The following is a 26716-nucleotide window of genomic DNA, read 5'->3' as shown; positions in this document are numbered from 1 at the left end:
CTAGCTATTATTTCTGAAAATAGATACCAGTTTCTAAACAATTCTTCTCTCCATTCATTATGAATAAGTATTTCAATTTCAGCATTGACTCATTGACTGGATTGGTTTCAATATTTGCAGTCAAATACTGCTTTATATTATTTGTCATATTTCTTGAGTTTTATGATTTCTCTCCATTGACTATAAGATAAAATATTGCTTTCTATATTGTAGGTTACAGAGGTTCTGACTCTGGAAGAGATATTAATGCCTGAAAAATGAAACCATCTTCTTCCTTCCATTTCACAAGACTAATGATTACAAAGTACTGAGATAAGTGTATCTTACACTATGTATGGAAGAACATAATCCATAGAAACTGTACATCTCAGCCAGTTTACCTTCAATTTTCTCTTCTTACATTTGCAAATTGAACTGGTTTTACATTCATTTGTGCAGCAGGTGAAGAACACAATAGTGTGTTTTGCTTTGTCTGATTATTTGTATTTCCATCAATTTACAATGAACACAGAAACATTTTAATTTATTTAAAAGCAAGAAAAAAAATCAATTTATAATCTATTTAAGTAAAATTTTGCCCAATTCCACTCTTGGATCCTGAATAATTTTCTAATTTATCCATTTTCAATGGCCTTGATTTTATTTTTTTTTTATTTTAATTTTATTCCTTTTGCAGTATTCTGAGAGTTAGTGTCTTATCTAGTTCAAGTTCCCATTTTTGAAGGTTCCAAATTTCTATGTAGGAAATACTATTCACTGCAGATGATAAAGACATTAAAATATTATGCTGTATCCAATCCTGTACTGCTCCATGTGCAAGATGAATACTAAAAACATCATTAACTGTGGAGACAGAGTTAACAATCACTTATTGGTGATTATGTAATTAATTAGGTAGTTCCTGCATATTAACATTTTTAATCCAAGTGTATATTTTCTGTTATGTATCCAAAAACAAATATTTATCAAACTGGAAGTCCAATTTGAGTCACTTTCTTAAGTACCTCCTAACCAGGAATTTGTAGAAAATGAGACTTAGGCCTGTAGTCTGTGGTGGTTCCACTGAAGTGGGCAGCCGAGCTCCACCACAACCACTCTCTCACTCCCCTCCTCAAAGAGGAACAGGGAGAAAATATGACGAAAAGGGCTCAAGGGTTGAGATAAGGACAAGGAGATCATGTAGTTATTATTGTGATAGGCAAAGCAAACTCAGCATAGGGAGACAATAAGATTTATTGCTTATTACTATCAAGCCAGAGAAGTGAGAAACAAAGGAAAGAAACCAAAGACACCTTCAACCCCCATCCACCTTCTTCCACCTCCTCCCCCCGAGCAGCGCAGGGGGACGGGGGAATGGGGGTTATGGTCAGTCTACAGCACTTCTTCTCTGCCGCTCCTTCTCGGTCACTCTCGTCCCCTGTGCTGTGGGGTCCCTCCCATGGGATGCAGTCCTTGATGAACTGATCCGGCATGGGCTTCCCACAGGTAGCAGCTCTTCCAGAACTGCTCCAGATATGGGTCCGTAGCACAGGGTCCATCCCTCAGGAGAAAACTGCTCCAACCTGGATCCCCCATGGGCAGCAGCTCCTGCCAGGTCACCTGCTCCTGCGTGGTCTCCTCTCCACGGGCTACAGGTCTGGCCTGGAATCTGCTCGGGCAGGGGTCTTCTACAAGCTGCAGCCTCCATCAGTGCAGGGCCACCTGTTCCACCGTGGTCTCCTCCACGGGCTGCAGCGTGGAACCCTGATCGACTGTGGTACTCCATGGGCTGCAGGGGGACATCCTGCTTCACCATGGTCCTCACCAGCGCCTGGAGCACCTCTTCCCCTCCTTCTTCACTGTCTTTGGCGCCTGCAAGTCTGTTCCTCACTCCTGTCACTCTCCCGGCTGCTGTGTGGTGCAGAGTTTTTTTTTCCCTGTCTTAAATATGATTTCACAGAGGCGCAAAACAACATTGCTTATTGGCTCAGCTCTGGTCAGCAGTGGGGCCCTTACCAAACATGGGGCAGCTTCTAGATTCTTCTCACAGAAGCCACCGCTATGGCCCCCTGCTACCAAAACCTTGCCACATAAACCCACTACATAATCATGACTCACAATCATTTTACATTTTTGTACTGCAGAGGAATAGCATGTACTTTACCACGCACAAGACACTACTGTCTTCACCCTTCTGATAAGTTTTTTTTTTCTGTTTTTATGGATAAAACTACCCTTAAATTATGTTAAGAATAGAGGTCATATTAACAACAGCATTAAACTTATATATAAAAGGGTTTGGGTTTAGTCTCAAATAAATAAATAAATAAATAAATAACAACAAAAAATCATGTATGTGTTATTTCTGTTTCTTGACATTCTACAAAATATGCTATTACATACTTAAGTAAGTCTCATATCCACAGTTCTTTCTCTGGAATACACTGGCAGCAAGGACATTCTGAAAGTTTTTAAAAGAGGTAGTCCTTCTATAAAATCTATGGGAACATCTCATAACAGTATGGTAAGCATCAGGGATTTCCCTCAAACTGGTCTTTCATAACAGAAATGTACATCCACCTCCTCTGTTTATATCCCAGTGTTCCCACTCAGCAGAAGAATTAGAAGAAAATCTTGATTCGGGGAGAATTATATTTGTGTGGCATAATATTACTTCTCAAACTAATATTTCAAAAGAGTGTGGTGAAATATAATTAATTCTCTTAATACAGAGAGTCTCTGTAACATTGATTAAATGAAAACAGTTTCATTCCAACATTTTCTCTTGTGATCAACTCTAGGGAACTTCTTAACACAGAAATTAAACCAGGCACATCAATGATTGTCTAATTCTTCATTTTCAGGACAGACTTGATGGGGAGAAAAAGTTCCCTACAACAAAATGAAACATTTCTCTTCAACATCTACAAGCTCCTGAAAAATCAATCAATCAATCAATCAATCAATCAATCCCTGGAGCCATGGAGGTATAAGTTATATTCTGCCTAAAAATAAATAAATAAATAATGAAAATTTAAAGAATTCTGTTAAAATAGAAAATTAATTAGAAATAAACACAGAAGGCTCCTTTATGTAATTTTAGATGGAAAGCTACTCTTTATGATTTTTTATGTCAACATTATAATGTATTGTCTCCATCACATTTATTAATATATTTGTCCCCAAGAACTCTACAGGCAAATGGAATTATTATAGAAGGCAATTAATCTAACTGTTAATGATGGAGAACTTATCAAGGTAAATATACAGAAAGAGGGAAAAAATAAAGTGATGTATTAAAGATGTCCCTACTATTGTAACTTGGGGAAAAGTTCTTGCAGTCCAAGCACATATTTTTTAAATAAATAAACCCATATATGTTCAGATCAGTGGGCATGCTGTCAGCAAACATCACTCAAGGATGCCCACTTACTTCTAACTGCCCAACTCTCCTCCAGCCACCCGTCATTTCCTGCTCATACTTCCACACAATATATTGATGTCTCTGCATTCCTTTTTCATGCCTTTTTCTTTATAGATCTTTCTCATTACACTAAATGATGTTCCTGGGCATAAGGTGATATTACAAGATAGATTGAATAGCTCTGATCTCTTTTTTGCCTCAAAGGGTGCAAAATTGTCAAGAATATTTGGCTTCAACAAAACTTAAAAGCTTTATGCAGAAATAAAACACATTATTGTTTGTTATAGTTTGAGTTATAATAATACTGTATTTCCATTAAGTTACTTTTTTTTCAACTACAGCATAAACAATCAAATCAACAAGATAAAATGATGAATGTTAAATGATGAACTTTGTAAGAATACCTGAGAGAAAGTACATTACAACTAAACACATTAATTTTATACTTCATAGATTAACCTTTACTGAACCTGTAAAACCAATGAATAATAAAGCAAAATTTTCCAACATACTGTTTTATGGAAATTCACACAAGACATACAAAGCCTAATTGTTAAGCAAGATGTTTGGTTTTGGTGACAAATGACCTGAAGCATAAATACTTTGTTACTATGCCTCTGTGCCTGGAAAGGTCATGAACTGGATCCTCCTGGAAACTATGCTAAGGCACATGAAAAACAAAGATCGTTGGTGACAGCCAACATGGTTTCACTAAGAGCAAGTCATGCCTGAAAAATTTGGTGGCCTTTTACAATAAGGTTAGAGCATTGGTAGATAAGAGGACAACTGATGTCATCTACCTGGATTTGTACAAAGCATTTGACGCTGTCCTGCACAACATCTTTGTTTCTTAATTGGAAAGACATTGATTTAATGGATGGACTACTCGGTAGATAAGGAATTGGCTGGATGGTGACACCCAAAGACTTATGGTTAATGGCTTGATGTCCAGATGGAGACAAGTGACAAGTGGTGTTCCTCAGGAGAGAGTACTGGGACCAGTACTATTTACCATCTTTTTCAGTGACATTGACAGTGGGATTGAGTGCACCCTCACCAAGTTTGCCAATTACACCAAGCTGTATGGTAATATTGACACTCTGGAGAGGAGTGCCATCCAGAGAGACCTTGACAGGTTTGAGAGGTGGGTCCATGTGAACCTCATGAAGTTCAACAAGGCCAAGTGCTAGGTGCTGCACCTTGGTCACCTCGATCCCAAGCATGAATACAGGCTGGATGATGAATCAACTGAGAGAAGCCCTGAGGAGAAGGACTTGGGGGTGTTGGTGAGTGAAAAACTCAATGTGAGTTGGCAAGGTGCACTTGCAGCCCAGAAAAGCAACTCTATCCCGGGCTGCATCAAAAGAAGCATGGCAAGCAGGTCAAGGGAGGTGATTCTTGTCCTCTACTCTGCCCTCATTAAACCCCACCTGAAGTACTGCATTCAGCTCAGGGGCCCCCAGCACAAGGAAGATGTGAAGTTATTAGAGTGAGTCCAGAGGAGTGACACAAGGATGATCAGAGGTCTGGAGCACCTCTCCTATAAAGACAGGAGAGTGTTGGGGTTGTTCCACCTAGAGAAGAGAAGGGTCTGGAGATGCTTTATAGCAAACATTCAGTACTTAAAGGGAACATATAAGAAAGATGGGGAGGAGCTCATTATCGGGGAGTGTAATGATAGGACAAGAGGTAATAGCTTTAAACCAATTTACATTAGATGTTAGGGAGAAATTCTAGCACTCGGAAGGTGGTGAGGCACTCGAACAAGTTTCCCATAGAAGTTGTGAATGCCCCATCCCTGGAGGTGTTTAAGGCCAGGTTGGATGGTGCTGTGAGCAACCTGGTCTAGTGGAAAGTGTCCCTGACCGTGGCAGAGGGGGTGGGAGGTGGGGTGGAGGGTGAGGAATTAGAAAATCTTCGAGGTTCCTTCCAAACTATTTTATGATTCTATGCTATGATAATTTTCCTGGACATACAATTAATCTTATGGTAAAAGAACTTGAAAAAGTCTAATATTGCGACAAACTGTGAGAACAAATTACAAAACATGTTTAAAGCATATTAGATAAACATCAACAATATCTTAGAGTAATAAAGTATTAGCTGTTAACTGTTATTTCAAGGTTCAGGTACTCAATGGAAAAAATTAATTGGATAAATCCTTGTTTACAGCTTCACACCAGTATGTACTTAACTGAGAACCAATCTACAAAAATAACATGCAAGAAATAAGGTTGCAGCCCTTTCCTGTCTTTCCTGTACTTTTATTGTTCTTGTTGTTGTTTTATTTTTATTTTTTATTTTTATTTTTATTTATTTATTATTTTTTATTTTTATTTAGTCCTTGAATCCCCTTCTGACCCATTTTTTTATTTAACAGTGTTGAAATATCCATACTTCTAGATACTGAAGGCAAGTGCTTAGTATGCACTTTAAACTCAGTTTGGAAGCCTAGCTCTGCACCAAAATGACTGTGTGCTTGGGTTTCATAAAGCTACTAGCACAAGTTCCCTTAAGGATATGAAGTACTGGTGCTGCACATCTTAGGAAGCATTGTCAGTTTTCCTGAACTGGCCATTGAGTCATATTTATTTTATCAAAGCCCTCTGGTGATCTAGAAAGTAAGCATCCCTTTAATTCAATTACATAGAGGGCATAATTCTCTGTACATGCAGTGTCCTAGAGCACAACACTAGCTCACTAGCTCAAAATCTACATCTTAACGCTCTAAATAGAGCATTTGCTCAGGTTTTGAACATAATTGTACCCGAGAAGTATTTGCCTGTACAATTTTGCTTTCCCAGAAAACTGTTCTAGTCAACAACCAAAATAAATAAATAATTAAATAAATAGATAAATAAAAAAACACCAACAACATCTTCTGTGTCAGAATGTTTGGTTCCATTGAAATGATGTCAAAGTTCTGCTAAGAGTGAAAATATGTGGATGCAGATCAAATGAACCTGCCTTTATATCCTTGTTGGTAAGCAGTGATTTGAAATATTTCCTTACTCTATTATTTTACCTCTATGAAAATGCACTTTTCTATGGTAAAAACTAAGAAATTAGATAATGCAGTTCATCTCAGAGCAGTGATCTGTTTCAAATTGTTTTCTGGAGCAGCATGAGATGATGAGAAATCAGAGCTCAGTCCTTGAGATCATTCACATTTTTTAATGTGAATTTAAGTGCATCTGGAAGTCCAGACTTCAACATGGGAAAGTACATGCAAACCACTTTCTAGTAGTTAATATTTTAACGTTACACAGACCACTGATTATACCACCCACACATAGTGCTGAAGTAAATCCTATTATGACATTTTAAAAGAGTGTAATTTGCAGACGGCTGAAGCAGTTACAGCTTAGAAAAATACTATCAATACATTTCCGACAAAGAAAAGGAACTACAAAACAAAGCAAATATAACAAATAAACAAACAAAGTTCAAGCTCCTGAAAAGATCCTGAGGTACATCAAAACTGCTAAACAGTTCTGCAGATTAGCTGTGCTCTTGTTCTAGGAAGAGGTAATTTTAAATAATCTTGCATAATAATTTTGGGATAACTAGGTTAAGGAAGAACTGCAGTGGTGCAAAAAGACAGAAGAGAGATAGCATAAGAGAAAGAAATGCATAAATATGCATTTATGCATTCTCAGGGAAATCTTTTTGGTATGTTTGAGGCTTGTGTGTTAATCAGTTTCAAAATTTTTTTTTTTTTTTTTTATTTTTCCAAAGTCGGGGATGAAGTAAGGTCTATGATATTCTCTGTCTCATAATCAGACACAAAACTTTTACAAGTACGTCAGAAAATGGTGAAGCAAAAATGAGAATATTTAGCTTCTGAGCAAAGCATTCATAAGCCTTCTACTTCAAATCTCTGCCTTCTGCTAAATTTTTCATAGCAAACAACTACTAATAGTCTGAACTGTCTAACTTCCCGGTGATGGGAAGATAGATAGTTAGGTAGTTAGATGGATAATTCAGTATGGGAACACTAAATTATCCAGCTCTAGGAACTGGAGAGTAAAAGTCTGGAGAGTAAAAAAACACTCTACACTGGAGTGTAAAAGTCTTTATTTCTCGTATAGTAAAGACGCTTCAGAAAAAAGCCTGATCTCAGAGATGTCTATTTGGGTTGTTAGACAATATGGCTTGATAGCTGCGTATCTAATTTTGTTTAATTTAATAAATGGTTTTTGACTTTTTCAGATATATTGGGACCTTGCTGACAGATGACCCACTATGATATACATGTATTTCTGAACAGGCTTAATTTAATACTTAGAGCTAAATCCTCTTTAAAATGAACAGTGCTTTAAATGAAAGCTTTTAATATGGCCAAGAGAACTCTAAAATTTATTCTAGCAATGTCCCTACCGTACTCAGAAAGATCGCAACAATTCAAGGACTGATTTTACACTTAAAGAATCCCCAATTTATCTTCCCTCCCTCCCCACCTCCCACAAAGAAAAAAAAAAATAAAAAAAATAAAAGAGTAAAAAGGTAAAAGTCTAGCTGAAAAATAAGATATTGAATTAAAGCACATCAAAAATCTTTAACAAAAACATAATAAGTGTCTAAACAAAGCGTGCGTTGGTAGGTAACTGAAACATATTCCAATAGAGATGAAGAAATATAAACTATGAGTCTTCTGGCATTTTTCTCTAGATTTTAGGCCCCTTAGGGACAATCTTTAATAATTCTAACCTATCTGTCAGCATTTTTCATAGCAGACCTGTGGATCTTCACTGATGTAACCAATATACAACATCTTCAAATAGCATTTGGAGTTTTATAACACAGTTGTGGAAAGATGGCTACCTTTGATAATACTAAATAAAGGAAAGCCAGCAATTGATGCCAGTGCCATCGAATGACATAGGCAGACTCCCCGACACATAGCTTAGTGTTTACTCCATTTACGCATAATCTCTATAGGAAATGACCAGCCAGACCAGTCTTCTTTTGTGCCGGTTCATCTTTCAGCATGTGGGATGGTCTGCTTCTGTGCCTTTAAGATTTCCTTCTTGAATAATGTTCAGCCTTCCTGGACTCTTCTGCCCTTCAGGACTGCCTCCCAAGGGACTCTGCCAACCAGTTGCCTTAACAGGCCAAAGTCTGCTCTCTGGAAGTCCAGGGTGGCAGTTTTACCCCTCCTCCTTCCCCCCCTCCCCCTCATCCCCCCCCGCTTACTTTTCCAAGAATCAAAAATTCTATTAATTTATGATCACTGTGCCCAAGATGACTTCCACCCTGTATATTGCCCACAAGTTCTTCTTTACTTATGGGCTAAAAGTCCAGTGGTGCTCCATCCATTGTTGATTCGTGTTCATCTCTTATTAATATGCGAACTATATAGACAAATTAAAGTATGTTTTCACTAATTTTAGTAGTGATGGTGTTCCTGTAGATATGCATCTTATATTAGGAGTATAACTTGACAAGTTGTTTGTTTTTTTTTTTTGATTGTATAGTGAACTTCTTGTCCATGAACACAGACTAATTAATAGCCCTGAAATCCTTCATGTATTCACAAAACAAGTATATCATTGTTGCTCAATTAAGGGAACCACTTTTGCAGAGTATAAAAAGAAGTTAATTTCCTGAAATCCCTTTACAATATTACTAACAACAACATTTTTTTGTTTTTGCTTGAGCAGATTATCTGATATGAACTTCTGTAATGCAAGAGACTAATAGGTCTCATCTGGAGTTCTGGTTCTTAGTACTACATTAACTCAAAGCACTTCAAAATTACAGAAATTTCTCTCTGATCAGAGACCCGATGTTAGCAGTATCTAGCACACAGTGCCATTACAGGGACAAATGATCTGGACAGTATTTATCTAATAAACCTGGGGTAAATTTAATTAATGATAGGTGAGCCGACTGGGGTATTTGCAAGTTCAGTAAAGCATGAAAGGATGTCAAAGTCTTATTAGGACATACTGTTCTCATTCTGGTCTTCTAACAGACTCATCATAGCTCAAACAGATGATACAGAATGCCTTCTTAGTATTTGGGGGACAGGGAACACAAACCAAACACTATGCAAATCTGTTACAGTTTTGGTCATCTGGCTCAAATGCTATATTTCCATTCATTGTTTTAAGATATTAAAAACCTGCTCATGAGACCATTTTAAAAGGCTTATTAGTCAGAGTGGTTAACTCAGCTGAAAAAATCCTTATATTTATCTCTTGTAGACAGGACAACACAAGCTAAGCTTCATACTTCAAAATGAATTAAAGACTGGTATTAAATAAGTATGTGCTAATTTAAAACAGTGCTTCTTTTTGAGTTGAATAGAGTGGGTGGTATTTATTTCAGCTAACATACAACACCTATATTGTAAGAGACCTTAAGGATACTTGTCAGAATTCTCAGGAAATATTTATATAGTATCCCTGAAGTTTTGCAGTTCATCATCTTCTTTAGTCTAAGCAGAATACACCACATGAATTTAAAAACAGTTCTTAGATTTTCAGAATTTTGTTAGCTAATTTACCTCCTTATGCTTCTGCTCACACAAATCACAAGATTTTTTAAATTATACTTAACATTTTGCAAATAAGAACATGAATACAATTACGATACCAAAGTCTGTCAGACACTGGCCACAAAAACTTGACAGCCTGACAGAAAACTTCAATCAAAAAAGAATAAAGAAAGAAAAATAAAAGAATTTTTTTTTTTCTCCAGATTTCTCCTCTCCAAAATAAATATATTTGAATACAAAGAACTAAATATGGAGTCCAATAATGTTAATCTACTTTTAAAATGAAGTTTGACACTAAAAGAAGAAACAAAATAAGATATGCCAGAAGAAACTTAGAAAAAAGGCAACTATTCATAAAACCATGTTTATAAATCCTTGTGAGATTTTTCCACATCTGGGATTGTGTCTTGTCAGCTTATGTTCTTGTATGACAATACAAGAATTAAAAGGGGAAGAAAGAGACATGTTTACACTGAACTCTCTTACCTAATATTTAAGTATTTAGTGTAGGATGAGATTAATTACAGTTTATGCCAATGTTTCTCATGTTAAATAAATGCTAGGTATAGATAGCTATGCTAGGTATGCTAGGTAGAATTCTAGGTATAAATAAATCCAATGACATTACATCAAGCTATTCATATCAACACTTCATAGAGTTCACTTCTTTCTCAGCAGAGCTGTACAGGAGAAAGTTAGCTGGAAAGGTTCAAAGCAAAGGCATATAATGAGTTAAAATGTTAGCACTGTTTAGTACTGTCTTCCTCCTTGAACTTCCATAATTGAGCTGTACAAAAATGCTTTGTAGGTGGCTGTTTCTCTCCATTTTAACCATAAAAGGAACATACCATAAAAATATTTAGAAACAGGGATTTCCATCACATACATTTAGAGGGAGATGAGATGAATTTCTGATTTACTCAGATGCCACTTGTGTTATTGGCTCATGGAGATACCTGGAGTATCTCTACACTGAGTGCAGTATTTAATTAAGCAGGGGATAGTTGTACTGTTTTTATTTCAAGATAAAAAAAGAGGCCTGAGGGAAGAGGGCTAATTGGCAACCCACTGTCTTTCAACAACTCCTTGAGGGAGGCTGACTTTTATATAATCATCTCTGAGTATTTCTAGGTCTAAAGAAATTAGCTGCTAATGAAACACTACCATTACTTCAAAAGTAGTCACAACAGTTGACTGAGTGCGTACATCTTTACAAATGAGCAGAAATTGTCTGAGGGCTTCTAGAAAAGATGACTGTGGAAAAAAAAAAAGTGTTCTGACAGTACATTTAAGAGGTTGTGAATATATAAAAAGTTTATAATATATTAATCTTTCTTTACATGTTCATTTAATACTGTATTGGTTTGTTCTGTAGAGTGCCAAATCTTAAAAATACCACAAAACACCATGTTAAAAACAGCAGTTTAACATGGTTGCATTAAATAATAATAATAATAATAATAATAATAATAATAATAATAATAATAATAATAATAAAATTAAAAATCTTGGTTTGTATGTTTTTATTTTACTACTTAAAAAATAAAAACTGGAAATTCAGTGAAACTGTAAATGTTGTTTAGCTGCCAATGTATTTGCTCAGGAATTTGTGTTGGCAAGATTATCTCCCACAGAAGGGTACCACAGATCACAGTAACTGGGCATTGGTCAGCTGTAGTAATGATCTAACTGGTAACTGGATAGTTCTTGACTGAATCACTAACAGAGGATTTTTAATGAATACTATATCAGCACTGGATTGGTATAGTAAAATTCAGCTCTTTCTTGTCTAGCATTTGTTTGCTTCAGCATAAGAATGACAAATCATAGAGCTGGCTGCTGCCATGTTATTGGCTGGGATAGAGTTAATTTTTTTCATAGGCACTCTGTTTTGGTTTTAGAATGAGAATAATGCTGATAACGCACTGATATTTCAGTTGTTGCAGAGCAATGATAACACAGAGCCAAGGACTTTTCTGCTTTTCTTGCTGCCCTGACAGCGACTGGGGGTGCATAAGAAGCTGAGAAGCAAAAGAACCAGGACAGCTAATCCAACCTGGCCAAAGGGATATTCCATACCATGTGGCATCATGCTCAACAGTAAAACTGGGGGGATTTGACCAGGGCTGCCATTGCTCAGGGCTGGTTGGGCATTTCTTGGCTGGTGGTGAGCACTTGCATTTTACATCACTAACTTTTTATTCCTTTTTTTAAAAAATATTATTATTATTAAACTGTCTTTATCTCAACCCACAAGTTCTTGCACTTTTACCTTTTTCAGTTCTCTCCCTCATCCCTCCAGTGTGGGAGCAAACGGCTGTGTGAGTTCACCTTATATGCACTTTCAGCAGGGCAAAAGCCTGCTGAAAATCTGACAAAATTGTTTTCTTTTTGTTATGTCTAATGAATACATGGGGTAAGTGGTAATGTAAGCTCAGAAGAGGATCTGGCATTTTGGCTGTTTCTCTTGTTTCAGAAACAGTATTAAAATGTATGCTTTGCACTAAATTTTGCTTCCATTGCCAGGGGAAAATGCCTTTATGTTCAGCCCATTGTGAGTTTTAATATTCTCTCAGTTTTCCTCCTAACATTTCTAAAGATTGACAAAACAGTATTCCAGGACTTTCATTTATTCAAAATGTTTAAAGAAGTTCTTAAATCCTTTTGAACAGAAAAGAAACAGTTCAGGAAATAAAATGGTGCAATTTGTCAACCTAAGCGACATACAAAATGATTGATGACACCCTGGCTCCACTGAACTTACATAGGAGTTTTACCATTGATTTCAATGAAGACAGTTTTGGAACAGATGTGAACAAATATCTTGTCTTAGCAATTCGTTTTTATGAAGAGAAGAGAAAGCATAGAGAGAACATCATGTTCTTTCATAGAGTGAAGCAATATAATAGAAAAACAATATAAATGGTTTGGAAAAACTAAAAATTAGAGAGAAAAAGAGGTAGGCTATTAGAAACAAAAGGCATTTTTACTAAAAGGAAAAAAAAAAAAACTGTGCACATGCATACAAGGCCATCATAGGACTTTCCAAATACTCTTTATTAATTATTTAACAATTCCTAAAAACTGACGGAAGTTCAAAATTTAGGAGAGATTCTTCACAAGACAGATATCACAAAGCATGACCAGTTAGTGAAGAAAATCTTCTAAGATATCTTGACAAACAACAAAGAAAGATTCATGCTTAACTCTTTCATTCTGAATCCTCTTTGGAAGTACCTACCTCTTACAATCTAGGAGTACTAGGAGTCTAGACACTTCAAGAAGTTCTTTGTCACTGGACTGAAAAGTCACCAGGGCAAAAAAACAGGTACAAAAAGAGAAGCTTTCTCTAACTCTCCCAGAAAGATGGACAAAAAATTAGGCTACATACAAACTCCACCAACAATATCTCCCAAAATTGAAACTGAGCAACTCTGCAGAAAGTCATCACAGATTCAGCCAGGGCATTACCAGTCCTTACTGGCCATGCCCATTCTACCCTGAAACTTCTCTCCACTTCTGCCCATAGGCCCAGAGGTGACACACAAGCCCAGACCTGGGCACCTAGACTTGTCCTGTGCTATGCTGTAGGAGTGCCTGTCTTCAGGCCTGCTTGTGGCCCAAGTTCCCTTCTGCTCTTGACTGGATCCCATGGACGGACCCTGGACCTAGTTCATCACCTGCCATGTTGGGAGTTGTCTATGGACCCGGTCACCAGCCCACAGCTCTGTCTTCCATGTCTTCCACTGGCCCTCAGGACAGTGTCCCAACTCATTCCCTCTTCTGGTGCAGCTCCATTTCTGCAGCTCCCTGAGAGATGCAAAGGGAGAAGTGAAGAATAATAATCAGTTATGTCATTCAGTAGCTCACTGGATTCTGCTCCAATTGTTTCTATATTTTTTACAATACTACATGAAAATGAAAAAAGTAGTTTCTGAAGCAACTGAAGTAATTCTGACCAAGATTCAGTTTTATACTTCCTGGATCAACATATTATTTTTTTTTTCATTGTTATTTTTTAAAATACAATATGCTATGGTGGCTTTTGTTTTGTTTTGTTTGTTTTCTGAAGAGAAGTTGATTTATGGACATTCTCAACAGAACAAAAAAGTTACCAAAGAATTAAAAGCTAAAAATACAAAGTTAAAGCCAACAAACCTTGAAAAAAAAAAGTGAGTGAGGGGCTCTGTGATGGTGGCTGGTGGCTGGAGCAGGACTGCGGGTCACAACCCATGTGCCTGGTGCCAGCTGCTGGAGGGCAGCAAAACAGTCTGCCCAGGTGTACATGGGGTGTGCGTGTGCATTTGCTGTCAAACTCCACACTGGAACAGCCATTGAGTAGGTGACCAATGGAGCGGGTGAGAGGGGCTGGGATGTGAACAGGGGTGCTGGGTGGGCAGAGAGGCCGTGCTGGTGCTTGGGGCACCCATGAGTGTGCATGTGCTGGTGAGCCTGGAGGGGCTGTGTGTGTGCCTGCACCAGGGAACTGCTGTTAGTGCCAGCCTGAGAGCTTTGTTTATTTATCTATTCCTGTCACTACTACTGTGATTCTTCCAGAAGTTACTATATAAACGGCTCCTCTGGCAATGGTATATATATATACACACACACACATATATATAACTCCACCCCTAATTCAAATTCTTCTATAAGACCTTCTTCTACAATGCATATCATAAAACCATCCATGAAGTTGCATCAAATAAACTATCAGTACTTTTCCATATGTAAAAAAAAAAAAAAAGTATTCATGTATTCATGTAATACTTTCTGATGACATTCTCCCCCTGTAAAACCTACTATGAAGCTCAGAACTGAGGCTTTACTTTGGTAACTGGAAAACATCTAACATACTTTAAATCTTCATGTAGTTTAATAAATAGTAATGAATGATATTTACCCATGCTCAATGCTTTTATCCAACAGTACAATGAAATCTTCAGTTTCAGATAAGTTAATATATTTTCTGAAATAAAAAAGAAATTGAAATAATTAAATGGCTGGGTTAAACAAACAAACAAACAAACAAAAAAACACAATATACTTAGGTGAAGACAGATGCATAAAATTCTAGTAAGAAAATGGAAGTGATTTGCTTCAAACATCAAGAACCAAAATGACTAGATTAAAATTGAATGTTTGAGCAAAAAAAAAAAATACAGATATCAAAATCTTAAATCTATATGTAGTCACATAGAATAACATTTGTCTTGCCTAAATATACATATCTGGACATTATTTGGTTAATCTGATAATGACTGTATGCTGTCTCCATAGTAAAATGAGCAAAAACATAGGTGCTTCTCAGAGACTTACTCCTGTTTCATGACATCTTCCTAAAATGCTTGGAATTTATTCTGTGGGTACATCTATGGCATTCCACTAATTTCCTCCAGACATTTGTTTCAATTCAACAACTGTTTTTAAATGGATTACAAAAGGAAAAAAAAAAATCTGCTTTTATTTCTGAGGTTTATATTTTGGCTATGTCATATGATGTGAAGGTTAAACTTCCATGTAGTTATAAATGTTTCTTGTGCTGATTGTGTCAGGTCAGCTTATGATGGGTAAACCACAGACATTGTTGATAGAACCCCATACTCTGTAACTTCTGAACAGAGATGGCAATAAATAATAGTAATAAAGCATAACCTTGCACATAACTCACACATTGTATCATAGTTTGTTATATTCCCTTACAGCTGAAAAATAAAGGTGAGCTTTATTATTTATTTATTTATTTTCCCCAAAACGGGAAAACTGTTTTTAAGCAGGGAAAATATTTTTCATCTTATTAGTTATTGAAAATCATTCAAAACTTTTCAGGTCAAATAATATTCCTATTTCACATTTTCCTTTGTTACAACAATTATAAAATGACTCATAGAATCATAGAACAGTTTGGATTGGAAAGGACCTTAAAGATCATCTAGTTCCAACCCCCGTTCCTGCAATGGGCAAGGGTGCCACCCACTAGATTGCTTGGGACCTAACCTGGTCTTGAATACCTCCAGGGATCCACAGCTTCTCTGGACAACCTGTTGCAGTGCCTTCACTCTCAGTGAAGAATTTGCTCCTAACATCTAATCTAAATCTTCCCTCTTTTGGTTTAACACTAACTGAAGGAAGATTGTCATGTCCTGTCCCCTGTCCCTGCCCCTCCCCCCCCCCCCCCCCATCCTATCACCAGTTGCCCATGCAAAATTTGCCAATTTGCCTTTTTTTGTTGTTTGTTTATAAGCTCCCTTTAACTGAACTTCACTTCTTTATTGCTTGAATATTCATGTCTGCTGAAAATGTGTTCACATTATTCTACATTGCAGGAAAGATTTGACAGTGAACTGCAAATGCCAATGGCTCAAGATCCTGAATTATGCAAGTGTTTTTATTTTCAATGAAAATAAGCATTTTTTAAAAAAATAGAGACAGAAACAGCTCAATAGTTCCTTTTCCCCACTTGATTAGTAATATGAGATGGAGTAATTTTTTTCTTGACTATTTGATTGTTTTTCTTTGATTTTTGGAATTGTGATATTTGTTTGTTTGTTTAATTTGTCGTTTATACATCAAAATGTGCAGAACAAATTCTATTCAGTTAACAATTCCTAGTAGCTTTGATCCATTACTGTATGTACTAACTATACAGCCTCACATTAGTAATACAATAAAGCTGAAAAAACACCTTCAAATCCATTTTCCCATCCAGTTTTTATAAGCAACAAATTGTGTAATCAGGCCAGTGGTGGGCAGAATAACTCCTGAAGAAATATCCATTGATATAATTCTCCATAGAAATACCTGTGAAGGCAAAGATCAGTCAGTGATGGATAGAGAAGATATTAAATTCAGATGGTTTACTTGAATATGAAGCCCTTAATCCTCTGCTTAGACCAAAAGAATTGATAGCATCTACTGCAAATCTGAGCAGGAAATAGTGGGGAAAAGGTTGTCCAGAAATCTGGAAAGGGATTTACCTGACCTAATGCAACCTTCTACTTTAGAAAATTTCTGTCATGGAAGTCAGTATTTCTCTCTATTACCTTTACAAGGAGTAAAGAAAAATAGCTTAAATATATATGTTTATACTGTACACATCTAAAGTGGCTGCAATCAACCTGGTCTCAGACATCCAAATAGCATACAAGTCTAGGAACTTAAAGAGGACTTCATATTCTCTAGCTGAATATAAAAGTAGATTGATAGAAACCCTCAGAGGGGCTTTTTGATTCTTTCAGGAGTTACACCAATTGAAAGCTGTTGTTAAATGACTCCATGGTATGAGTTATGCCATTTAAAAGAGAAGGTACCTCCCTAAAGACTTGGAAATGTGTATTAGACATGTGTTGGCCATTTAGAAAAAGTTATTCATCTAGATAAACTATAATAGTTATAAGACTTTTGTCAGTGCTTTAAGAATTGTTGTATAAATGTAAATAATTAAGTAAATTTTCCGTTAATGAAGGATATTGATATCAATATCAATATCAATATTGATGATCATGTTGGGGTTTACATTCAGTTTTGCTATTAACTGTAACTTCTCTGAACATTTTTCTTTTTTATTTCCTCAAAATTAATCTTCTCCGTATCCCTGCACATGTATTTGCGTATATGACATAATTTATTTACATGCACATATATAGTTATTTCTTCATTTTTTTCATGACTGGAAAAAAAATAATAATAAAAAAAGAGTTTATTGTTTGGAAAGTTAGGAAAAAATAATCTTACTCATGGTCATCAAGAAAAAAAAAAGTACATTTCTTACACACAACAGCAAAACACTTTCTTCTTCACTCATAATTTAAAAGCTATGTGTAGACACATTACAAATATTCTATGAACATAGAAAATCTTTTAGAGGTTTATAAATTGTTTTCTGATTCTGAAAATAAGAGGCAATGTGAAAAAAGACATTTGAAAAATATCAATAACATGGTCAGTAAATCAAAGAGAAAATGCTGAAAGTGTTTAAAGCCTATATTAATAGAACATAAACATTATTGGAAAAGATCTTCCACTGCTGAAATATCTCCTCATTCTCCCACATTGTTTGTAGATCGATGGTCTTTACTATTGATATTTCTGTTTCATTGCTGTTAAACAAAGACTGGAAATTTTATTTGTAAATCCCATTAGATACTATTTCCAAGTATCTTTCAAATTACTGTACCTTCAGAAACTCATTATGCCAAGTTTTCAAGTGTACTGTAGACAGCACTGACTAGGAAGATAAGTTAGAATCTTGTAATGTTGTGATTTTGTTATCCTAATGATTTTAAGTCTAAGTCAAGAAAAATAATAGTAAAATAAGCAGTTCTTTTTTGTAAGGCAGCTTTTGGTCCTAACTGTGGGTAATATAAGATTGAGACAAGAGAAATCATTTTACACATATTTGTCTTAAACATTTATTTGTTTGTTTGTTTGCTATTTCATTTTGGCTTCAGCTACTTAGATTAGTAAACTATGAGTTTTTTGAAAATTATTCCCAAAAGGGCCAACCAGGAACAATTCTTCTAGATGCTCACATGGATGTGAATCTTATGATCAGTCTGGAAATCCTTTTCCTGAATTATGCTGCTCAGGTAAAATAAATATATCACATGACATTTACAGCTCATAAAAGTAGAAGCATTTATCTACATTACAGCTACAAATGGTTGCTTATGAACAAGAACCAGGTCAGTTATTAACTCCTATTAACTGTGAACAACAAATAAATTAGAGCAACCCTAAATTATTTTCCTGAAACACTGAGTATGTGAGACCAGAAGAAGTTTCTCTCACAAAAATCTTTCATTTTTTCTTCTCATAGTTGTACATTCTAATTTCATTATTGTTTCTCATATCAGTAAAAGAGTACTAGGTTTATTTGTATTGATCTTGCAAAAGTCAGTAACAGTTCTCCATGAAAAGATGGGACTAAAAAATACAAACAAACAAACAAACAAAAAACACCTTGTAAATATAAAATAAATTTTACTGTAAATTTGAGTTGATTTTTTCACTCATCTGGAAAGGATTTCAATTCCCTGCAATTTGTTTAATCGCTCTTTATCTTAGGGAACAGTACATGGAATCAATGTGCTAGCTAAATGTGCAGTTAACATGCTAGCTAAATGTATGATCTAATTGACACTAACTTCTTTCTTTATTTATGTATTTATTTTATTTTTGTTCATAGTCATTCCATACTTATTCCATCCTCTCTTCAGACCAGGAACTGCACTATTGTCAGTGTTTGTGATTCACATCATATGCGAAGTCTTGTAAGATTATTTGATTTGTTATAAAAATAAAAATAAATATTCTTAAGACTCATCAATTTCAGTAAAGGTAACTAAAAAAAAAAAAAAGAAAAAAGTCCATATAAATACAAAATCAAAATAATCAGAGTTCAGAAAGAAACATAGAAACATGAAGAAAAAAAAAAAAAAGAGAGATGTTGATTCATATTTGATTTTGTCTCTATGCTTAAAATAGAAAATTTTACTATAAGCATCTTAGACAGATGTTATAGATACAATATAAAGCTCTGTTTTGTGTGTGTGCATTTTTTTTCCTTTCTGTGGCAAATGATGCATTTGTTCATACTATGTTTAGAACATCAAATAATTTATATGAGGAGAAACCAAATATAAGTGCCTCAGTCAGGCTTAGTTAATTCATTGATAACCAGATGGGGAAGACAGAAAACATTAAATATTATAATTTAAAATGTTCCAGTGTGCCTTTTATAGAAAAAGTAATTGCATGGATGTTAAATATTCACACTGCAAAGTAGTTCTGAAAAATTGCCCATTTTAAATTTGTCTCCCACCAAGTTTCTATTTTCTAACATTACAACACACTCCAAGAAATATTTGGGTTTGACTTGTTCTCTTGATATCAGTGAAGACTGTAACAAAACCATATCAAATAAAAAATATCTCAAAGAATAATCAAGTTTATTTTTCAGTCTTGCTACAAGATGACCACTCTATTGAGCCTGTGATGACTTCACTGTGACTATTCAGTGAGTCTGTAATGCTTCACAATGCAGCTTTTTGATCTATGCTAATCGGTATTCATTATTTGCAATTAAAAACATGTGCTTTTATGATTGCACAAATATTTGATTGTGATAGCTAATTCAACGCTAGCTTTGTCTTCAGTTTCAAAGAAGAAATGTAAACCAATTGAATCACAGTTACGGTAATGACAAAAAATTACTATTAATGATATTGACAATTATCCTATTGCAGTCATAAGTGATCTACATGTATGTAGGCCATACATTTTAAAGTAGTTTCTATCCTGTCATAGTACTGCAATGTAGTTCTGTTAATCTACAAACTCTATTATCTTTTAACTAATCTGTATCTTGTGTAGTCAGTGATGGTGATGTTAAACTTTTTACAGCTTTTAAAACAAAAGTGCTTATTCATCTTATAAATGATATCATCAAGCTTTGAGAGTAAAAAAAAATGCTTTAATTAAGTAATTTCTATATTTTCATTAAATAAATCATTAAGTTTTAAAGAAATATTAAACATAGCCTTTGGATTTTTAATATATCAACTTTTATAATATTTTTGGATGGGGAAGTTTGTATATTTGATTCTATTTTCTTTATAGACATTTTAAAAATTGCTTCTATTTGTATTTTGTATTTATTATATATTTGTATTGTATTTTGTATTTATGTATATTTGTTTATGTTTACATTTATTTTCCTTCTTATATTTCTGTTCTTTTATAACACTAAAGTTTAGGCAGTTTGTTTTCTTCACTGCCTTCACATGATGTGAGAAAGTTTCTGAAATGCTCAACATTGACACAAGCTCCATTATATTCCTTTTCCTTTTTTTGGATTTATGTGAACCTGACTGTGAGATATCTCTGCTGAAATATTTTAATTTTCAAAGATGTCTGTCAATTACTTCAAGTAATCAGTCAGTTATTCAAAGATTACAATCTGCGTCGCTGGATTTGAAGTCAACAATTTCTCTTCTTTCCTAGTGTTTCAAAAGGCATTAAAATGGATGAAAAAAATATTATTATATATGTAATTCTGATCATTGGAGGAGCTTGCATGCAGTTGTATTATACAGACAAAGGAATTTGCAATGTCTACACAATTAGTATCACACCCAAGCCTGTGCTTAGCCCAATGCAAAATCAGGCAGTCAAGTATGGCAATGTACATATACAACCAATTGCTTTTTTTCATGAATAATTCTTATGTTGAAACTAGTATGCATCATTTGAAATAAGAAGCATAATATTTTGAAAAGATGGGTGTTTATATACATCTTTATAGTCAGAATGGCAGAAGGAAGTCATCAGTTAATGACTTTTACTATCCTTTAAAAAACAAAACAAAACAAAACAATAACAAACAAAAACAAACAAAAAATGGATACTTGTAGGAAACAATCCTCTGTAAACTATAACAATTTGTTAAGTAAATACCCATTTGACTCCAAAGTTTCAGTATCTTAATAATATCTTGCTGTGGCAGCATTGAAAGACATTTTTTAACAAAATCAGAATCTCCTTCGTACTTTCAATATGTTTGTGTGATGAACCTTTGCTTATTTTCCAAAGGAAAATAAATAACTAAAAGAATGTAATAAGACCCTGCAGAGTACCTGTGAAATGAAGTGTTCAAAAAATCTTATCCTCAAGTCTTTCCTAAACTTCAACCACTATTTAAGAATAAGTGACAACTGGTAATTATCTAGTTTCATCATTGTGACAGTGTGCCTCTCCCTACCCACCAGCCCGGCCTTTCACACAAAACCCTGCTCAATTCATAACCACAAATGGGTGTCATGTTAAATGTGGCTGGTTGTGATAACTGTATCCAATGTGGATTAGACAGATAATACACATTAGCCAAGGAGTTAGTTTAGCAATGCACTCACCTGATCACAGTGCTGGTCAATATCCAACTCAAGCCAAATTTGGAAATAACTAAAATCTGCAGCTGGTATGCAAATGTGATTATGAGTCAATCATCTTACCCCATAAAGAGTGAGCAGCCCAAGAGCCTGTTGAGCTCTCTTGTGCAGCAGCCGCAGGCTGTACAACAGGATCTTCCCTTGACCAGGGTCCTTTGAACCTCATGACTCAATGGGAGGGTCTCCTCAACCTTTAGACATAAACCATTGACCAAGTCTGGGACTAAGTTTGGGTCCAGCTGCACCTAGGCTCCTGTCTGAGAAGGAGTTTGGAATACAAGGGCATCCATTCTGAACCTTGTGATTCAACTGGAGGGTCTCCTGACCGTTTGCCCAACCCTGTCATCAATGCAGTAGATATCCAAGTGTGCCCTGCCATCTTGAATCTTATTAAGTAACTCTCTTATTTATGAATTAGCTTTGTTAGATCACTACACTGTATCAATAAAATAAACTGCTTCTTCTCTCTTACAAGTGAAGTGCTTATCATTCTATACATGATAATCAGTCCAAGTGTTTGTTTAACTGGTATGTTAAACATCAATAGTCTTTCCTCTTATCTTCATGTAACCTAGTATAATTTCAAAACATCTGTGAAAATATTGTCTCCAATAAGGTATCTTATGGCTGTCATTAATCAAATGCCTGTTGTCAATATATCACTCCTAACAGCAGTGGAAAAGTTTATCATATTTTTTATTTGACATATATGTAATCCAGAAACAGTCTTAAAAGAATTTTTATAATATTTCAATTGTCTATGTTCTTTACATACAATATTTTTGTGACTTTCAGTAACAAGAAAAGACAGCAGGGAAAAAAAAAAAAAAAAAAAAAGATAATTATTCATATTTAAATGACCTCTAGGCTAGATGAACGTGATTCACTATTACCTAGGAACAAGCATTCCCATCGAAATAGAGTGAAATGGCTTTCTTCAACATAAGTTCTGTCTATACCAAAAATCTATTTGAGTCTTCTGTCTGGTTCTCTGCATTCTCACAAAACCCCAAGTCAAATTCAAAGCCTCAGTATCATCATCTAAGAAAGCACAGTGAACTTAGCCCATATCATTTATATGTTTATTTCCATTAGAATAATCCTCCTTAATGTCTTTAGATTGTGCTTGTTCAATCTGATTTTCTATAATCACAAAAGACATTATAGCAGTGAGGAAGAAATAAAATAGAAAAGCAGATTCAAAGAATTTTCTGACTAAACAAAGTAAAGAATAACACACTAGGTCAGATAAGTAAATAACTTATAAACAAATAAACTAAAGCTTACAGGATCTAGTTCCAGCCCCCCTATGGCAGGGGGGCTGGAACTAGATCACCTTTGAGGTCCCTTCCAGCCCAGGGCAATCTATGATTCTGTGATTCTAAACAGAGACAGGAGTAAACAGAACATTTTACACAGAAAAGTTAAAGACACAAAGAACAGGAGTCTACAGCATGAATGACATGATAACATTTTTCAGACTAGTCAAGTTAAAAGGCAACATTCAGGCAGATCATCAACTCACCCATATGTGGTCCTTCAAGTGTAAAGAATTGTTTTCTGTTTGGCCTTTGGGAAGTGAGCTGTTTCTAAGCAGCAGGCAGTTCTTTTTAAGAACTATGTAAATGTAACTTGGGTAACTAACTTAGGAAAGAAGGGTCGAGGTTTGAAGATCATCTGCAGGCACTTAGGGAGGGGGCTGATATTTAGGTAAAATGATTATTTCTAACCGTCTTCTGCCAACTCTGAAGTTGCTTTAGAACACTGGCAGACATGTATTTAGCCTTCTTCTTGTCAGTAAACAAATAAATTGGTGATTCAGGTTGTTTATTTTAAAAACTAACTGATGTCACAATGGAGTATTATCAGCCTAATTTTTTATTTTTTTTATAATTTTTGGAACATTATCAGCCCAACATCGTCCATTTAAGTGAATTTTATAACAGAAATGATTTCTAGCTTTCAGTGGAATGTCTTGCATATCACCGTTTATTCATTTAAAAAAAAAAAAAAAAAAAAAAAGAGGGACATGCATTTAACCTAGCAAAACCAAATGTTGAGAAGAAATACCTCTTCCTAATTCAAACATATCTTGAGGGAAACAACAAAGTGAAGTTATACACAATAATGTTGTAAGACTAAATGCATTTCTACTGGTCACTTATATCTGTAAACTAAAAATTAAATGATTTTTGATCATAAACATGAAAAATTTGTGGGAGGGGCAAGGGAAAAGGGAATTAATATGAGGGATCTAGCTGTTTATGATGAGTATTATAAGACATAGTATACCAGGTATATACCTGAGGTAGCTAGAGATTGGAATCAACAGCCCCTCAGGTCTGTTGAAGTTCCATATACCTGGGAATCTTTTTGTTAGAACACAAGGTCCCAAACCTAAATATGTCCCAGAATGCTCCCATTACCTGGCCATACCCAAGTTTCCCTAGTCATATTTGTTTTTTTCACCACTCTATAGGGAAAAAAAGTGTGGGGGGTAGGGGATAAGCCACAATCATGCCCGCTATTCAGAGCAGAATTTTATATTACATGTGTTTTTGATGAATATATTGTCTTGCTTGTTCTTTGAATCTGTGGAAACAGTTCAAAGATGAGAAAATCCCAGGAGCATCCTTATAAACAGTGATATGCTCAGATAACACTAAGATATGTAATCTGTCTTCTTAAGGAAAAAAATGGAGCTAATCCAATCAACATTATGTTTGTAAGCGAACTTGTTTAACGTGAAATAAATTCAGAAACAAACATTTTTTTCTCACAAATAAACTCAAAATTTCATTTGTTGGATGAGTGAAAAACAGATGGAATGTTTACTCTCACAAAGAAAAAAAATGTTTCCACCTCTGACTTTTATTTTGCCCTGTGTAAGTAAGATCAGAGAGTTTAGTAGCTTTTTCAGGATTGCCTTCATCATGTCTGTGAAGCCACTCTAAACATTTCTTTTTGAGTATCTTATAAACTCATTCATAAGTTATTCATTCTGTACTCTCTGGGTTTCAGTTGCTAAACTTACATACCTTTCTTCTTTATGTTTAACAAATATTTCTGAAAAATAGATCTCTTCTTGAATTAGATGAAAAACAAATTTGCATTTTTTAAAGTAATTAGGAAAGCTGAATTAATTCTCCTGCCTGCAAAAACGAGATCTCAAGTTATAAAGACTAATTAGCTCAGTTTTGTCACAGATACATGAGATCCAGATGCTTTAATTATCTTCTGTCTCCTGAAATATTTTGAGGTGTCATATATAGAAGTTGCCATTAACACCTTCTGCTATTGCTGTGAATCATTTCAGTTCCATCATATGCAATAGGTTAATGCTTTGGATTAAAGCCCACATGAGCAGTACAAATTTTGAAGACATCTGCAGTCCTCTTGTCTTCAGACAAAACCTTCATTTAAAATTAATGTATACCACTTATTTTAGAATAGTCAATCTAGTAATTATGTTTCTCAGATACTGAGAGATGTGGCCTGCTGTATCTATAGAATTACAGAATCACAGAATCATCTAGGTTGGAAGAGACCTCCAAGATCACCTAGTCCAACTTCTAACCTAACACTAACAAGTCCTCCACTAAACCATATCACTAAGATCTACATCTAAATGTCTTTTAAAGACCTCCAGGGATGGTGACTCCATCACTTCCCTGAGTAGTCCATTCCAATGCCTAACAACCCTTCCGATAAAGAAGTTCTTCCTAATATCCAACCTAAAACTCCCTTGGTACAACTTTAGCCCATTCCCTCTTGTCCTGTCACCAGGCACATGGGAGAACAGACCAACCCCCAACTCGCTACAGCCTCCTTTAAGGTACCTGTAGAGTGCAATAAGGTCTCCCCTGAGCCACCTCTGTTCCAGGCTGAATAATCCCAGCTCCCTTAGACACTCCTCATAGGACTTGTTCTCCAGACCCCTCACCAGCTTCGTCGCCCTTCTCTGGACTCGCTCAAGCACCTCCATGTCCTTCTTGTAGCGACAGGCCCAAAACTGAACAGAGTTCTCAAGGTGTAGCCACACCAGGGCTGAGTACAGGGGGACAATCACTTCCCTAGACCTGATGGACACACTGTTTCTTATACAAGCCAGGATGCTGTTGGCCTTCTTGGCCGCCTGAGCACACTGCTGGCTCATATTCAGCCGACTATCAACCAATACTCCCAGGTCCTTCTCTTCCATGCAACTTTCCAACCATTCCTCTCCCAGTCTGTAGCTCAGCTTGGAGTTGTTGCAGAACCCAACACTTGGACTTGTTGAACGTCATACAGTTGACCTCAGCCCATCGGTCCAGCCTATCCAGATCCTCCTGCAGAGCCTTCCTACCCTTGAGCAGATTGACACAAGCACCTAACTTGGTGTCATCTGCAAACTTACTGAGGGTGCACTCAATCCCTTCATCCAGATCATCGATAAAGATATTAAAGAGGAACGGCCCCAGTACCGAGCCCTGGGGAATGCCACTAGTGAACGGCTTCCAGCTGGATTTGACTCCATTCACCATGACTCTTTGGGCCCGGCTATCCAGCCAGTTTTTAACCCAACGAAGTGTACGCCAGTCCAAGCCAAGAGCAGCCAGTTTCTTGAGGAGAATGCTGTGGGAGATGGTGTCAAAAGCCTTGCTGAAGTCAAGGTTGACCACATCCACAGCCTTTCCCTCATCCACCAAGTGCGTCACTTTGTCATAGAAGGAGATCAGGTTCATGAAGCAGGACCTGCCTTTCATAAACCCATGCTGACTGGGCCTGATCGCCTGCTTGCCCTTCAAGTGCCACGTGATGACACTCAAGATAATCTGCTCCATGAGCTTCCCTGGCACTGAGGTCAAACTGACAGGCCTATAGTTC

The sequence above is a fragment of the Anas acuta genome, chromosome 1 (assembly GCF_963932015.1).
Source record: "Anas acuta chromosome 1, bAnaAcu1.1, whole genome shotgun sequence".
In the NCBI taxonomy this organism is placed as follows: Eukaryota; Metazoa; Chordata; class Aves; order Anseriformes; family Anatidae; genus Anas; species Anas acuta.
Note: the sequence above shows the minus strand (reverse complement) of the source record.